Source organism: Saccopteryx bilineata, chromosome 1 (genome assembly GCF_036850765.1).
Source record: "Saccopteryx bilineata isolate mSacBil1 chromosome 1, mSacBil1_pri_phased_curated, whole genome shotgun sequence".
Classification (NCBI taxonomy): domain Eukaryota; kingdom Metazoa; phylum Chordata; class Mammalia; order Chiroptera; family Emballonuridae; genus Saccopteryx; species Saccopteryx bilineata.
In genome coordinates, this window is record NC_089490.1 from 119,227,356 (window position 1) to 119,244,322 (window position 16,967).

At 44.8% G+C, this 16,967-nt stretch overlaps 1 pseudogene; it reads right to left on the bottom strand.

Moving 5' to 3' along the window:
* Positions 1-323: 323 nt before the first annotated feature.
* On the bottom strand, positions 324-1,217 carry LOC136320074 (non-histone chromosomal protein HMG-14-like; annotated as a pseudogene).
* Between the last annotated feature and the right edge of the window lie 15,750 nt (positions 1,218-16,967).

The following is a 16,967-nucleotide window of genomic DNA, read 5'->3' on the forward strand; positions in this document are numbered from 1 at the left end:
CTGGTTTGAGCAAAAGCTCACCAGCTTGGACCCAAGGTCGCTGGCTTGAGCAAGGGGTCACTCGGACTGCTGTGGCCCCTTGGTCAAGGCACATATGAGAAAGCAATCAATGAACAACTAAGATGTCGCAACGAAAAACTGATGATTGATGCTTTTCATCTCTCTCAGTTCCTGTCTGTCTGTCCCTATCTATCCCTCTCTCTGACTCTCTCTCTGTCCCTGTACAAAAAAAAAAAAAAAAAGTGTCTAGAGCTACTAAAAAACTTCCTCTGGATTGTACCAGAAGAAAGACAGGGACCGCTGATACAAAATGGTGTGTGACATTAATCAGACTTGGCTTCTTTCTCTCCTGCTTCCTCTGAGGCTGGGCTCTCCTCGTGTTTAGTTCCTCCATTTTCCGCAGGCAGATTTTTTATTTTTTTATTATTATTATTATTTTTCTTTTTTCTTTTTATTTGTTCATTTTAGAGAGGAGAGGGAGAGAGAGAGAGAGAGGAGAGACAGAGAGAGAGAAGGGGGGGGAGGAGCTGGAAGCATCAACTCCCATATGTGCCTTGACCAGGCAAGCCCAGGGTTTTGAACCGGCGACCTCAGATTTCCAGGTCGAAGCTTTATCCACTGCGCCACCACAGGTCAGGCCTTTTTTTTTTTTTTTTTTTTTTTTTTTTTTTTTTTTTTTACAGAGACAGAGAGTCAGAGAGAGGGATAGACAGGGACGGAGAGAGATGAGAAGCATCAATCATCAGTTTTTTGTTGCAACACCTTAGTTGTTCATTGATTGCTTTCTCATACGTGCCTTGACCGCGGGCCTTCAGCAGACTGAGTAAAGTAACCCCTTGCTGAAGCCAGCAACCTTGGGTCTAAGCTGGTGAGCTTTGCTCAAACCAGATGAGCCCACGCTCAAGCTGGCAACCTCAGGGTCTCGAACCTGGGTCCTCCACATCCCAGTCCGACACTCTATCCACTGCGCCACCGCCTGGTCAGGCACGCAGGCAGATCCTTAGGTTCCTGGTTAGCCACTTCGGCCTGTTTTCCCTTTGCTCCCCTTTTCTCTCTTGTTTGCATTGTTTTGTCACTGATTTGTCCTTTCTGGCCGTCTTTTTGGGTTTCGTTTCCACTTCTGTAGAAGCTGGTTTAGCTGACAACCTCGCTGATCTCCTCGTGGGCTCCTACTTCGCCGACCCCTCAGCAGAGCTGACCTTTCTTTTAGGCATCATGGCGGCGGGGGTGGGGGGTGCTGTGTGTCTTCATGAACCTGGGCGGGGGCATGCTGTGTGTCTTCATGAACCTGGGCTGCCTGGCCACTGCCGCTTCTCCTGCCACCCAAACTGCTTGGACCCCTCAGGCTTTATTTTTCAATTAAAGTATACATTATGATATTAGTTTTAGGTGTGCACCCCAATGATTAGACATTACATAACACCATACAGTTATTAGAATATAATTGACTGTATTCCCTATGCTGTACTTTATATCCCCATGACTGTATTGTAACAATCAATTTGTACTTTTTAATGCCTTTGTGGTAAGGTACCAAAGAATTGCAAAAATTAATTTTTTTTTTCATTTTTCCGAAGCTGGAAACGAGGAGGCAGTCAGACAGACTCCCGCATGCACCCGAGCAGGATCCACCCAGCATGCCCACCAGGGGGCGATGCTTTGCCCCTCTGGGGCGTCACTCTGTTGCGTCCAGAGCCATTCTAGCGCCTGAGGCAGAGGCCACAGAGCCATCCCCAGCGCCCGGGCCATCTTTGCTCCAATGGAGCCTCGCTGCGGGAGAGGAAGAGAGAGACAGAGAGGAAGGAGAGGGGGAAGGGTGGAGAAGCAGATGGGCGCCTCTCCTGTGTGCCCTGGCCGGGAATCGAACCCGAGACTCCTGCACGCCGGGCCAACGCTCTACCGCTGAGCCAACCAGCCAGGGCCTGCAAAAATTAATATTAATATTAATTTTTGGAGGAAAATTCAGGTTTCTTGTCCCATCCTTTCTTTAGAGAATGGAAGGAGAAGAATGCAGAAGCTTTCTGGTTAGCAAGGATGACTGGATCATTTAGTTTAACTATAGAATAAAGGTTATCTGAAGAACTTCCTTTCCCTTTCAATAAGAGACAATATTTACATACCCTACACTGATTTTAACTCTCCCTCCCTTCCTGGAGTCCTGAGAGTAACATATACCTCTAGGCAAAGGGAGGGGAGATAGACACTAAAAGATTTGTGAGTGTCTTTGATACGTAAACGGCATCAGTATTGTGTTACCTTGAAAGTTTTAATTTTTTTATAGATCCTCTAGACAAATGTTATAAGCTTGTTAATGATTATATCATGCTCTCCCTTCTTTTCCTCCAACCTGTATGTGGTTAAGGGTATATAACCAGCCTCAGAGCTATATTCAACACTGCACAATTTGGGTCAGCTATACCCCGTGTAAGTCATATGCAGCTGGCTTAATCAATAAATCTCCTCTTTAAAATTCTTCTGGGCCCTGGCCAGTTGGCTCAGTGGTAGAGCGTCGGCCTGGTGTGCAGGAGGCCCAGGTTCAATTCCCAGCCAGGGCACACAGGAGAAGCACCCATCTGCTTCTCCACCCCTCCCTCTCTTCTTCCTCTCTGTCTCTCTCTTCCCTTCCCGCAGCCAAGGTTCCACTGGAGCAAAGTTGGCCCAGGCACTGAGGATGGCTCTGTGGCCTCTGCCTCAGGCACTGGAATGGCTCTGATAGTGGCAGAGCTATGCCCCAAGATGAGCAGAGCATCGCCCCCTGGTGGGCATGCCAGGTGGATCCCGGTCGGGCGCATGAGGGAGTCTCTCTGGCCTCCCCGGTTCCAACTTCGGAAAAATACAAAAAAAAAAAAAAAAAATTCTTCTGTATCCTGCCTTGGTGTCTCTACATAAACCCACAACCCACTGAACGCTACTTTACAACGCTTTCACCTTTTCACCCATCCCCCCCAACCCCTCTTCCGTCTGGCAACTGTCAAAATGTTCTCTGTATCTATGTATCTGTTTCTTTCTTTTTTTTTTTAAAGATCTTATTTATTAATTTTAGAGAGAGGGAGAGAGAGAGAAGGAGTGTTGGGCAGATAAAATATATTATGCTCACTTTGTTAAAGATGGCACTGTCCACTTGGAAGCCCGTCGCCCAGGTGATGGTATTGGTTGCCCTTATGCTTGGAATAAGTGTAATTATATTAATGTGTGCTGGGGGCGGGCTATAGGCAGGCAGGATTCTTGTAGCCTGGGGCTTGGTTTCCCACCTTTTTTTTTTTTTTTTTTTTAAAGGTCAAGTCAGTGGTTATTTATTTATTTATTTATTTGCATTTTTCTGAAGCTGGAAACAGGGAGAGACAGTCAGACAGACTCCCGCATGCGCCCGACCGGGATCCACCTGGCACGCCCACTATGGGGTGAGGCTCTGCCCACCAGGGGCGATGCTCTGCCCATCCTGGGCGTCGCCATGTTGCGACCAGAGCCACTCTAGCGCCTGAGGCAGAGGGCACAGAGCCATCCCCAGCGCCCGGGCCATCCTTGCTCCAATGGAGCCTTGGCTGCGGGAGGGGAAGAGAGAGACAGAGAGGAAGGCACGGCGGAGGGGTGGAGAAGCAAATGGGCGCTTCTCCTGTGTGCCCTGGCCAGGAATCGAACCCGGGTCCTCCGCACGCTAGGCCGATGCTCTACCGCTGAGCCAACTGGCCAGGGCTCCCACCCTTTTTGATGTGGGGTGGTGCAATCCCATCATGCCTCAGATAAGTGACTGTGTATTAGAGATTTCCTTATTTTGTATATTGGATTAAAGGATTTGATTTCTGCACTATAATGTGGGGCAGACCGGGAGCTTGCTCTCTCGGTTTCTGAGATTAACATTAGAGGAGAGACCAGAGAGGAGAGCAGAGAAAGGCCACGTGGAGGAGGCCAGGAGAAGCAGCCAAGATGGTGGAGTGTTGAAGGAGAAGCCAGTTCATGCAGAGTTTGTGTAGAGAGAAGGAGATGGGGACAGAGGTGAATAAGGCTGGTGAGGTAGAAACCTTTGATTCTAGGAAACTCAGTTAAGTCAGTAGCTTTGTGAGCACTGAATGAGTGGGTTTAGGAGCCCAGTGTGTGTTTTTACTTGCCCACCGGGTGCAAGCTAGGGTTAAAGGTAATGGCCCATCAATTCTTGGCTCCATTGTTTCATTACCATCTGTCCCGAATCTAATGCAAACCTGCATGGGCCTGGCGGCTATGATGGTGGCCGTGGATACTGGCTTTACAGGAGTAAGGTCATAGTTGCTTCATTTTAGTTGTTCACTGATTGCTTCTAGTATTGACCGTAATGGGGCAAGCCCAGGGTTTCGAACCAGCAACCTCAGTGTTCCACCACCACAGGTCTGGCCCATGAGTCTATTTCTGTTCTGTTTGTTCATTTATTTTGTTCTTTTAGATTCAATTGTTGATAGATATATATTCATTGTCATTTTTTAATATTTTAATCCCTTCTTCCTTCCTCTTCTTCTTTTTCTGGAAAACCTTTAACATTTCATGTAATACTGGTTTGGTAGTGATGTACTCCTTTAGCTTTTTCTTTTCTGGGCAGCTCTTTATCTGTTCTTGGATTCTAAATGATAGCTTTGCTAGGGAGAGTAATATTGGTTGGAGGTCCTTGCTTTATATCACTTTGAATATTTCTTGCCACTCCCTTCTGGCCCACAAAGTTTCTGTTGAGAAATCAGCTGACAGTCTTGGGGAAGCTCTCTTGTAAGTAACTATCTGCTTTTCTCTCTCATTTTTTAAGATTCTCTCTTTGTCATTAACCTTTTGTATTTTAATTATGACATGTCTTGGTTTGAATCTATTTGGGTTCATCTTGTTTGGCATTCTCTGTGCTTCCTAAAGTTGTATTTCTATTTCCTTCACTATTTAGGGAAGTTTTCTGTTATTATTATTTTTCTATAGGTTTTCAATTTCTTTTTTTAAAAAAACTTTTTATTTATTCATTTTTAGAGATGAGAGAGAGAGAGGGAGAGAGAGAGAGACAGAGGAGCTGAAAGCATCAACTCCCATATGTGCCTTGACCAGGCAAGCCCAGGGTTTAGAACCAGCGACCTCAGCATTTCCAGGTTGATGCTTTATCCACTGCACCACCACAGGTCAGGCAGGTTTTTAATTTCTTTTTCTTTTCTTTTCTTTCTTTTTTTTTTTTTTTTTGTATTTCTCTGAAGCTGGAAACGGGGAGAGACAGTCAGACAGACTCCCGCATGCGCCCGACCGGGATCCACCCGGCATGCCCACCAGGGGGCGATGCTCTGCCCCTCCGGGGGTGTCGCTCTGTTGCGCCTGGGGCAGAGGCCAAGGAGCCATCCCCAGTGCCCGGGCCATCTTTGCTCCAATGGAGCCTTGGCTGCGGGAGGGGAAGAGAGAGACAGAGAGGGAGGAGAGGGGGAGGGGTGGAGAAGCAGATGGGCGCTTCTCCTGTGTGCCCTGGCCGGGAATTGAACCCAGGACCTCTGCACGCCAGGCCGACGCTCTACCACTGAGCCAACCAGCCAGGGCCGGTTTTTAATTTCTTGCTCTATCTCTTCTCCTTCTGGCATCCCCATGATGCAACTATTGTTATGCCTGAAGTTGTCCAAGAGGCTCCTTACACTATTTGGGGGGTTCTTTTTTCATTTTGCTGTTCTGATTAGTTATTTCTTGCTTCCTTATATTCCAAACTGCTGATTTGATTCTCAGCTTCATCTATTCTACTATAGATTCCCCTTAAATTATTCATTTCAGTTAGTGTAAAGCCAGTAGCTGCAGCCACCATCACAGCCGCCTGGCCCATGCAGGTTTGCATTTGATTTCGGACAGACAGTAATGAAACAACGGAGCCAAGAACTGATGGGCCATCATCTTTATCCTATTTTGCACCCAGCGGGCAAGAAACACACACAGTGGGAAAACACTTCCCTTTTCATTCAGGGTTCCCAAAGCCACTGAGTTATCTGAGTTTCCTAGAATCAAAGGTTTCTACCTCACCAGCCTTATTCACTTCTGTTCCCCATCTCCTTCTCTCTGCTCAAACTCTGCACAAACTGGCTTCTCCTTCAGCGCTCTGGCATCTTGGCTGCCTCTCCTATGTAATGCTAATTTCAGGAACCTCGAGAGAGAGCTCCTGGTCTACCCCATTTTATAGTGCAGAAATCAAAACCTTTAAACCAGTATACAAATAAGGAAGTCTCTGATACAAAGTCATTTATATGAGGCATAAATAGGATTCCTCAGAAGAGTGCATCACCCCACATTATGCAACAGTCAAGGGTGTGGGGAGAAGCTTAGGTTTGAAAGATCTTAGTATTAAAAGTCTTAAAACTAAGCCTTAGGCTATAAGGACCCTGCTGCTTACAGCCTGTCTCCCACACCCAATGCAAGCTATAAGCAAGTAAACATATGTATCATATTTACAAATTTATTTGACTGACAGTTAGTATATCCTTTATTATTTTTAAAAAAATATTTTTGATTGGTTGATTTTAGAAAAAGAGGGAAAGGAGAGAGATAGGAAGAGAGAGACATTGATTTATTGTTCCACTCATTTATGCATTCACTTGTTGATTCTTGTATGTGCTCTGACCAGTGATTGAACCCGCAAATTTGGCCTTTCAGGACAATGCTCTGAGCCACCTGGCCAGAGTATTCTTTATTTCTGTTCGGTCCTTTTTTATGCTTTTGTGGTTTCCACAAAGTTTATTGAGCATCCTTAAAATTAGTGAAGTTTTTTTGTTTTTAGCGAGAGAGACACAGACAGACAGACAGGGACAGAAGTGAAGGGAGAGAGATGAGAAGCATCAAGTAAGTCATAGTTATGGCACCTTAGTTGTTCATTGATTGCTTTCTCTTATATGCCTTGACTGGGGGTGGGGGAGGTGGCTCCAGCCAAGCCAGTGACCTTTGGGCTCAAGCCAGCAACCATGGGGTCATCTGTGATCCCACGCTCACGCCAGATGAGCTCACATTCTAGCTAGTGACCTTGGAGTTTCAAACCTGTGTCCTCATTGTCCTAGGCTGATGCTCTATCTACTGTGCCACCACCTGGTCAGGCTGTTTGTTCATTTTTTATAACTAGTGTTTTGAATTCTGCATCTAGTGTATTTCTTGTCTCCATTTTGTTTAGTTCTTTTTTTGGAGTTTTGTTCTGTTTTTTCATTTGGAACATGTTTCCTTGTCTTCTAATTTTGGCAGCCTCCCTGTGTTTGTTTCTATGTATTAGGTACTGCTGCTATGTCTCCTAGGCTTAATGGAGTGGCCTAATGTAGTAGGTGTTGTGTAGGATTCAGTGGCATAGCTTTCCTCTCTGTATGCTCTGTGTGTGTGTGTGTATTTATTTATTGATTTATTATTTTTTTTAATTTTTTTTTTTAATATGCCTTGACCGCGGGCCTTCAGCCGATCAAGTAACCCCTTTCTTGAGCCAGCGACGTTGGGCTCAAGCTGGTGAGCTTTTGCTCAAACCAGATGAGCCCTCGCACAAGCTGGCGACCTGGGGGTCTCCAACCTGGGTCTTACGCATCCCAGTCTGACGCTCCATCCACTGCGCCACCACCTGGTCAGGCGTATTTATTTTTTTAACAGAGAGAGTCAGAGAAAGGGATAGATAGGGACAGACAGACAGGAATGGAGAGAGATGAGAAGCATCAATCATCAGTTTTTCATTGTGACACCTAAGTTCTTTGATTGCTTTCTTGTATGTGCCTTGACTGTGGGCCTTCAGCAGACCGAGTAACCCCTTGCTCAAGCCAGCAACCTTGGGTCCAAGCTGGTGCCTACTGAATCTGCCCCTTGAATGTGTCACTTATGTTAGTGGTTAGGTGGTAATGCTTCAATGTGGTCAGAAGTTGTCTAGTGGGTATGCTGGCTCTGGGGTTCCCAGGAGGTGTAGGCCAAGGTCAGCTGCCGCCTATGTTCTTCCTAGCGCCACCGGCATGATCTACAAAGTGAACTGCAGATGGCTGCTACTTATGCTGGGCTTGGAGGTGCCCAGGCGAGGCCACACTGTAAACCAACGTTGGCTGCTACTAATGCCGGTCCTGGGGCCGAGAGGTACTTGGTGCTGAGGACAGATGATGCTTGTTTGAAAGATTTTAGGAAAATATGAAGCCTGACCCAGACAGACCATTCCTATGGAAAAGCCACTGGAAACAGATTGGATGGGTCAGAAAGTTGGGTGGAGCTGGTCTGAAGGAATCACCAGGGCGGGGCCTACAGCGTTAGCCAGGTTGATGGAGATTAAGATATAATACCTGCCTTCCGGCTCTGGGGGAGGAGGGCTCAGAAAAGGACCAGTGGCCTCTGCCGGCTCTTCTGTCTAGGAGCAAGCTCCTCCTCCCAGCTCTCATCCAGATTTGAGCAATTCAGTTCCTCTTTATTTGCCCCCGGTGCCTTTCAAGCTAACACTGCAGCGCTGGAACTCAGAAGGAGTGAGTCAGAGTACGGTAAGTCCATGTGTAGGCCCTTTAAGAGGAACTGCCTGGGACTCCAGCAGCCCTTTGTCTCCCTCAGCCTCAACCCCTGCTGGTTTTTATAGCCAGAAGTTATGGAGACTTCTCTTCCTGGCACTGGAACCCTGGGCTGGAGAGCCTGGTGTGGGACTGGGACCCCTTGCTCCTCAGGGGGAACCTATGTAGCTGAGATATCACTCCTGATTTTTATTTGCCACGTGTGAGTGTGGGACCAACTTTTTCCTCCTCTTTGCTTCTACCAGTCTCAATGTGGCTTCTTTTTAAATTCCGTAGTTGTAGGTCTTCCATTCAGCCGGATTTCAGGTGGTTCTGAATGATGATTTTCTGTAGTTTAAAAAAAAAATAAATTTGATGTGGTTGTGGGAGGAGGCAGGTACCACATTTACCTATGCTGCCATTTTGACTGGAATTCAAAAATGAACATTTTAAAAAACAGAGCTATCAAGAAGAAACATGAAAGATGTAAGCAATCCAGATGAGTGTGGCATCAAGAAATAAGAGAGGAGAGGAAAAATGCAGCCAAGCATGCAATGTAGAATTTGGTCTCAGACTTATTTTCACTGTAATGTGATAACAAGTTTGTAGGATAAGAACTAAGTATCTTCTAGTTTTGGCAATTAATGATTTTACTAAAAGAAATGTACAAGGGCCTGTCCTGTGGTGGCACAGTGGATCAATCCTCAACCTGGAATGCTGAGGTCGCCAGTTCGAAACCCCGGGCTTGCCCGGTCAAGGTACATATGGGAGTGGATGCTTCCTGCTCCTCCCCACTGTTCTCTCTCTCTCCTCTCTAATAAAAATGAATAAAAAAATGTAAGAGAGAAGGATATAATTTTGTAGTAGAAAGACTGTATGGAAAGTGAAAATTTAGAAAAACAACTATAGTTCATATTCTTAGCAGTTTGGAGGAATTAATTTTATGAGGATAGAAAGACTTGGTTATGTTCATGAACTAAAAAAAAGAGAGCCTTTATACAGGATGGAATGCAGGCACAGGAGAGGACCTGTAAGTTAATGGATTTTAATTAAGATATAAAGCTTTGTTATTTGAGTAAAGGCTAAGTTGTCCTTAAAAAATAGTAGCTTAAATAAGATAGAATTTTATTTCTCAGCCATGTAGCAGTCTGGTCAATCACAAAGTCAGATACCTGTGTTCCTTGCATATTGTTGCTTCACCATAGCTATATGGTGAAGGTAGGTCAATGGCATAGCTCTGCAGTAGTACATGGGAAAGTGAGCCAAGGACAAATTACTTCTGTTCATATTCTTTGTTTTTTTGTTTTGTTTTGTTTTGTTTTGTTTTAGTGAGAGACAGAGAAAGGGACTGATAGGGACAGACAGATAGGAAAGGAAGAAAGAATAGAAGCATCAGTTCTTCGTTGTAGCTCCTTAGTTGTTCTGTGATTGCTTTTTCAGATGAGCCTTGACCGGGGGACTCTAGCTGAGCCAGTGACCCCTTGCTCAAGCCAGTGACCTTGCACTTCAAGCCAGTGAACAGTGGGTCATGTCTATGATCTCACACTTAAGCTAGTGACAACATGCTCAAGCTGGTGAGCCCATGCTCAAGCTGGCAACCTTGTGGTTGTTTTTTTTTTTTCTCTCTCGAAGCTGGAAACGGGGAGAGACAGCCAGATACACTTCCGCATGCGCCGACCGGGATCCACCCGGCACGCCCACCAGGAGCGATGCTCCGCCCATTTACAGAGGTAGGGTGGTGATGGGGAGCTGTTGCTTCACTCTAGCTGTTCGTTGGTTGTTGTTTGTGTCCTGACTAAGCAAAACCAGGGCTTCGAACTGGAAACATCAGCATTCCAGATCAGTGCTCTATCCACGGTGCCACCACAGGCCAGGTTAATTTTTTAATTGATTGATTTTAGAGACAGAAAGGAAGGAAGAGAGAGAGAGAGAGAGAGAAGCATTATTTGTTGTTCCATTTAGTTGTGCATTCATTGGTCACTTCCTGTGTGTGCCCTGACCTGGGATTGAATCTGCCACCTTGATGTTTTGGGATGACCTAATAGACTGAACTAATTAGCCAAGGCTCTAGGTGTTTTTTGTTTGTTTTTTTAAAGAGACAGAGAGAGGGATAGGTAGGGACAGACAGACAGGAACGAAGAGAAATGAGAAGCATCAATTATTAGTTTTTCGTTGCGACACCTTAGTTGTTCATTGATTGCTTTCTCATATGTGCCTTGACCAAGGGGCCACAGCAGTCCGAGTGACCCCTTGCTCAAGCCAGCGACCTTGGGTCCAAGCTAGTGAACTTTGCTCAAACCAGATGAGTCCGCGCTCAAGCTGGCGACCTCGGGGTCTCGAGCCTGGGTCCTCCGCATCCCAGTCCGACACTCTATCCACTGCGCCACTGCCTGGTCAGGCTAAGTGTTTTGTTTGTTTTGTTTTTCCATTGATTTGAGAGATAGGCCGGGAGAGAAAGAGAAACATCAACTCCCTGTTCCACTTAGTTGTGAACTCATTGATTGCTTCTCCTGACCAAGGATCAAACCTGTGATTTTGATGCACCAGGATGATGCTAGCTACATACACTGAGCCAAAGCTGTGTATTGATTTTTTTTTTACTTTTTAAATTAATTTTTAGAGAGGAGAGAGAATGAGAGAGAAAGAGAGAGAGAGAGAGAAGGGGGAGGGAGGAGCAGGAAACATCAACTCCCATATGTGCCTTGACCAGGCAAGCCCAGGGTTTTGAACGGGCGACTTCAGCATTCCAGGTCGACGCTTTATCCATTGCGCCACCACAGGTCAGGCCTGTGTATTGATTTTAGAGATAGAAGAAGGGAGAGAGAGAGAGAGAGAGAGAGAGAATGACTTGTTGTTCTACCCATTTATATATTGGTTGATTCCTGTATGTGCCCTGGTAGGGAATCAAACCCATAACCTTGTATCAGGATGATGCTCTAATCAACTGCTCATATATTTTTTTTGTTTGTTTGTTTTTTAGAAAGAGGAGAGAGGCGGTGAGGGAAGGAATAAGAAGCATAAATTCATAGTGACTGCTTCTTTTATGTACCTTGACCAAGTAAGCCCAAGTTTTGAACCTGTGACCTCACACTCCAGATCAATGCCCTATCCACTATGGCACCACATGTGAGGCACTGCTCACATTTTGTTTGTGAGAATTTAGCCATGGAACAACTGTTATGTGTTAAAATTTCTGTAATTCAGTTTAAAATACTGTACTTCACTATAGTTAGTGTGGTATTATGTATATATCAAACAATGTAAGCGTTAATTCAACTAACATATTAAAGAAAAAAGCTAAGTTCAGCTGTCTTCAGCTAGCATTAGAGCAGAAGGGACATATTTCTGAATTTGCTGCTAACACAATCTTCTATTATAGATACCTATATCTCCCTAAAGCAGTGGTTGGGAACCTATGGCTTGCGAGTCAGATGTGGCTCTTTTTTTTTTTTTTTTTACAGGGACAGAGAGAGAGAGAGAGAGTCAGAGAGAGGGATATATAGGGACAGAAAGACAGGTACGGAGAGAGATGAGAAGCATCAATCATCAGTTTTTTTGCCTGACCAGGCGGTGGCGCAGTGGATAGAGAGTCGGACAGAGATGCAGAAGGACCCAGGTTTGAGACCCCGAGGTCGCCAGCTTGAGCGTGGGCTCATCTGGTTTGATAAAAAAAAAAAAAAAGCTCACAGCTTGGACCCAAGGTTGCTAGCTCGAGCAAGGGGTTACTCGGTCTGCTGAAGGTCTGCAGTCAAGGCACATACGAGAGAGCAATCAATGAACAACTAAGGTGTCCCAAAGCACAACGAAAAACTAATGATTAATGCTTCTCATCTCTTCGTTCCTGTCTGTCTGTCCCTGTCTATCCTTCTCTCTGACTCTCTTTCCATCTCTGTAAAAACAAAAACAAAAAAATAATGTTAAAAATATAAAACATTCTCATGTATTACAATCCATTCATTTCCTACCACTCATGTTCATGATTGTGGGTGGCTGGAGCCAATCACAGCTGTCCTCCAGGACAACACCAAATTTTTTATCAGATAATGCATAATGTAAACGGGTTGTTGTATGACTCTCATGGAATTACATTTTAAAATATGTGGCATTCATGGCTCTCTCAGCCAAAAAGTTTTCTGACCCCTACCCTAAAGCCTTGCTAGTTGGTGTACTGAATGTAAAAGTGTGTTTTGTATTCAGGAAGCTAATGATTTGTTAAATAGTGTGATAAATGTTAGAAATAGTGAAATTAAAGTTACTCAAGTTATGAGGATTGTCTATAATATTAGAAAACTTTTTTTTTTTTTTTTTTTACAGAGGCAGAGATAGACAGGGACAGACAGGAATGGAGAGAGATGAGAAGCATCAATCATCAGTTTCTCGTTGCGCGTTGCGACTTCTTAGTTGTACATTGATTGCTTTCTCACATGTGCCTTGACCGCGGGCCTTCAGCAGACCGAGTAACCCCCTGCTGGAGCCAGCGACCTTGGGTCTAAGCTGGTGAGCTCTTTGCTCAAGCCAGATGTGCCCGCGCTCAAGCTGGCGACCTCGGGGTCTCGAACCTGGGTCCTTCCGCATCCCAGTCCCACGCTCTATCCATTGCGCCACCACCTGGTCAGGCTAGAAAACTTTCTTTATGTTTGCATAAACAGTAAGTTTTGTTATCCGATACTTGGGGATGCTTCCTGATGCTCGATTCCTAAGCTGTCCTCTATTAAGGTACTGGGATTTATGATTCCCCATGGTTACTAGAAGGCGCAGACTTCTGCCTTTGAAGTATGTATTGATACATGTTTATCCGTCCCACTACATCTTTCATTCACCAGAGGACCTGAACGCACAGACAAAGCTGGGATTTCATGCAGCTTACAGAACTGATTATATTCACACTTTCTTGTAGATACTATTTTCTTCCCAAACAAATTCAACGCTTGGATTGACCAAATATGCTTAGGTTAATTAACTGGGTGTAAGGGAGCATAAAAGAGGCTGAGGAATGTAGGCTCCAGCTAGGCAGCCAACTGACCAACAAGAAGAGGAAAAAAATACATATATGGTCTTTTTTCCCTTTTTATTTTTTGAGTGAGAGACAGAGAGAGAGAGAGTCAGGAAGGGAGAGAGATGAGAAGCCTCAACTCATAGTTGCACTAATTTAGTTCATTGACTGATTATCAGGGGAGTCCAGTTTAGTCAGTGACCCCTTGCTTAAGCCAGTGACCTTGGGCTTCAAGTCAGTGACCATGGGTTTATGTTGATGATCACATGCTCAAGCTGGCAACCCCACGCTCAAGCCAGTGTCCTCAGAGTTTTGAACCTGGGACCTCAGCATCTCAGGCTGATGCTCTATTCTCTGTGCCACCACCAGTCAGGCTGGTTTTTTGTTTTTTTTTAAGGATGCCTAAGAATCTGACATAGTAGAAAACTTAGCTTGCATGGGGAAGGAAAAATAAGTGAGGATATAGATAAGTTTATAGATGGGGCAGGAAATTGAAGAATTTAATTCCTGCGGGCCTCAGATTTTTGAGAAATAAGAAACCATCATTGTCTGTTGATTTATTTTACTTGCATTACCTAGGACATTGATTTGGCTGGTTTAGGAGAGACAAACTAGGTAAAAGATTTTTTTCTCTCATAAAAAGCCTGAGTTGTTAGACCAGGGGGTTAGTGGCATTGCAAAGTGAGGTCATCTGAAGACCCAGGCTCCTTCTGCTTTGTGGCTCTGTCATCCTATGATGTGCTCCTGGTATGCAGGATTGAAGCTGGTTCACTCTGACCATCTTGTCTGTTTTGCAGCCCATGAACAGGGCACAGGAAGAGTGAGAGAAAAGACAGCAAGTAGCTTCTTTAGCAGGATCTAATCCCTTCTGCTCAAAGCACAATAATTAGAATTTAGTCATATGACAAAACCTAGCTATAAAGGATGATGAGGGTCATATGCCCAGTAGAGATAGGGGTGGGAGTGAGGAGGGTGGAAGATAAGCAGGTTCTACAAAACCCAAAACCAAACCTGACCTGTGGTGGCGCAGTGGATAAAGCATTGACCTGGAACGCTGAGGTCACAGGTTCAAAGCCCTGGGCTTGCCTGGTCAAGGCACATATGGGAGTTGATGCCTCCTGTTCCTCCCCACCTTTCTCTCTCTCTCCTCTTTAAAGGAATAAATAAAGTCTTTAAAAAATACAAACCAAAAACAAAATAATCTATCAAAGCTCACTCTAAAAAATAACTTAAGGTAATTTACCAAGATGTGTAAAGGATTACAAAGTTTATGAAAGCAAGTCATAAAATAAAGGAGAGCCTGACCAGGCAGTGGCGCAGTGGATAGAGTGTCGAACTGAGATGTGCAGGACCCAGGTTCGAGACTCCAAGGTTGCCAGCTTGAGCGCCGGCTCATCTGGTTTGAGCAAGGCTCACCAGCTTGAACCCAAGGTCGCTGGCTTGAGCAAGGGGTCACTTGGTCTGCTGTAGACCCCGGTCAAGGCACATATGAGAAATCAATCAATGAACAACTAAGAAACCGCAACGAAGAATTGATGTTTCTCATCTCTCTCCCTTCCTGTCTGTCTGTGCCTATCTATCCCCTCTCTTTGACTCTCTCTGTCTCTCCCACAAAAATAAATAAATAAATAAATAAATAAATAAATAAATAAAATAAAGGAGAAAGACAAGAGGGGAGAAGAAAAGGATATAGTAAGATTAGAAGTTAAAATAGATGCCATCTATACTTCAATAAAAGAAGGGGTGTAGGTGGCTTTTTTCTGTTTTTGGCTTGAAGTGAAGGTAATTTATCCAAATTGCTGATATGCTTTTTAAAATATCTCATCCATTAAATATACCACTCACAAAAATTTGGGGATATTTCAAAATGAATATGAAGCAATAAAATAAGTATTTTTTTTTAATTGAACAAGAACATCAGAGAAGCAAATGACAAGTCAAAGAAAGTTGTTCGATTACGCAAATAAGATGCAAAACCAACCTTTATTTTATTGGTAAAAATGCACTACACAAAAGGCTGAAAGTACTGAAGTATCTACATGTTTTCTTTTTTTTTTTAGGTTGAATTGTTTAATTTTATTTATTTTTTACAGAGACAGAGAGTAAGTCAGAGAGAGGGATAGATAGGGACAGACAGACAGGAACGAAGAGAGATGAGAAACATCAATCTAGCCCTGGCCGTTTGGCTCAGCGGTACAGCGTCGGCCTAGCGTGCGGAGGACCCGGGTTCGATTCCCGGCCAGGGCACACAGGAGAAGCGCCCATTTGCTTCTCCACCCCTCTGCCGCGCTTTCCTCTCTGTCTCTCTCTTCTCCTCCCGCAGCTGAGGCTCCATTGGAGCAAGGATGGCCCGGGCGCTGGGGTTGGCTCTGTGGCCTCTGCCTCAGGCGCTGGAGTGGCTCTGGTCGCAACATGGCGACGCCCAGGATGGGCAGAGTATCGCCCCCTGGTGGGCAGAGCGTCGCCCCTGGTGGGCGTGCCGGGTGGATCCCGGTCGGGCGCATGCGGGAGTCTGTCTGACTGTCTCTCCCCGTTTCCAGCTTCAGAAAAAAAATTAAAAAAAAAAAACAAAAACCAAAAAAAAAAAAAAAAAAAAGAGAAACATCAATCATTAGTTTTTTATTGCGCGTTGTAACACCCTAGTTGTTCATTGATTGCTTTCTCATATGTGCCTTGACCGCGGGCCTTCAGCAGACCGAGTAACACCTTGCTGGAGCCAGCGACCTTGGGTTCAAGTTGGTGGGCTTTTTTTTCCTCAAACCAGATGAGCCCACGCTCAAGCTGGCGACCTCGGGGTCTCGAACCTGGGTCCTCTGCATCCCAGTCTGATGCTCTATCCACTGCGCCATCGCCTGGTCAGGCTCTACATGTTTCTTGATCCCTTAATTTTTTTTTTTATTACAGAGACAGAAAGAGAGTCAGAGAGAGGGATAGATAGGGACAGACAGACAGGAACGGAGAGATGAGAAGCATCAATCAGTTTTTCGTTGCAACACCTTAGTTGTTCATTGATTGCTTTCTCATATGTGCCTTGACCGTGGGGCCACAGCAGATCGAGTAACCCCTTGCTCGAGCTAGTCACCTTGGGTCCAAGCTGGTGAGCTTTGCTCACACCAGATGAGCCCTTGCTCAAGCTGGCGACCTCGGAGTCTCGAACCTGGGTCCTTCTGCATCCCAGTTCGATGCTCTATCCACTGTGCCACTGCCTGGTCAGGTTGATCCCTTAATTTTTGTGAGCAGTATGTATTATGTTTAGATTCTTCCCCGACTCTTTAGAGATTTGATGGGTAAAATATTAACTGATATTGTAATTTGTATATTACAACAACTAATCCATCAAATTCAGTTTTCCTAATAGCGAGTTTTAACACTGAAAAAAGTTGTGTGGTTAGCAATACATAAAATACATGAAAGGATAAAAAAATGTATTGTGCATGTTATTCACTTTTCACATTTTACCTACACATTTTATTGATAGCTTATAAGAAAACCATTTACTAAATTCAAAATAAGAAACTACTCAAAAT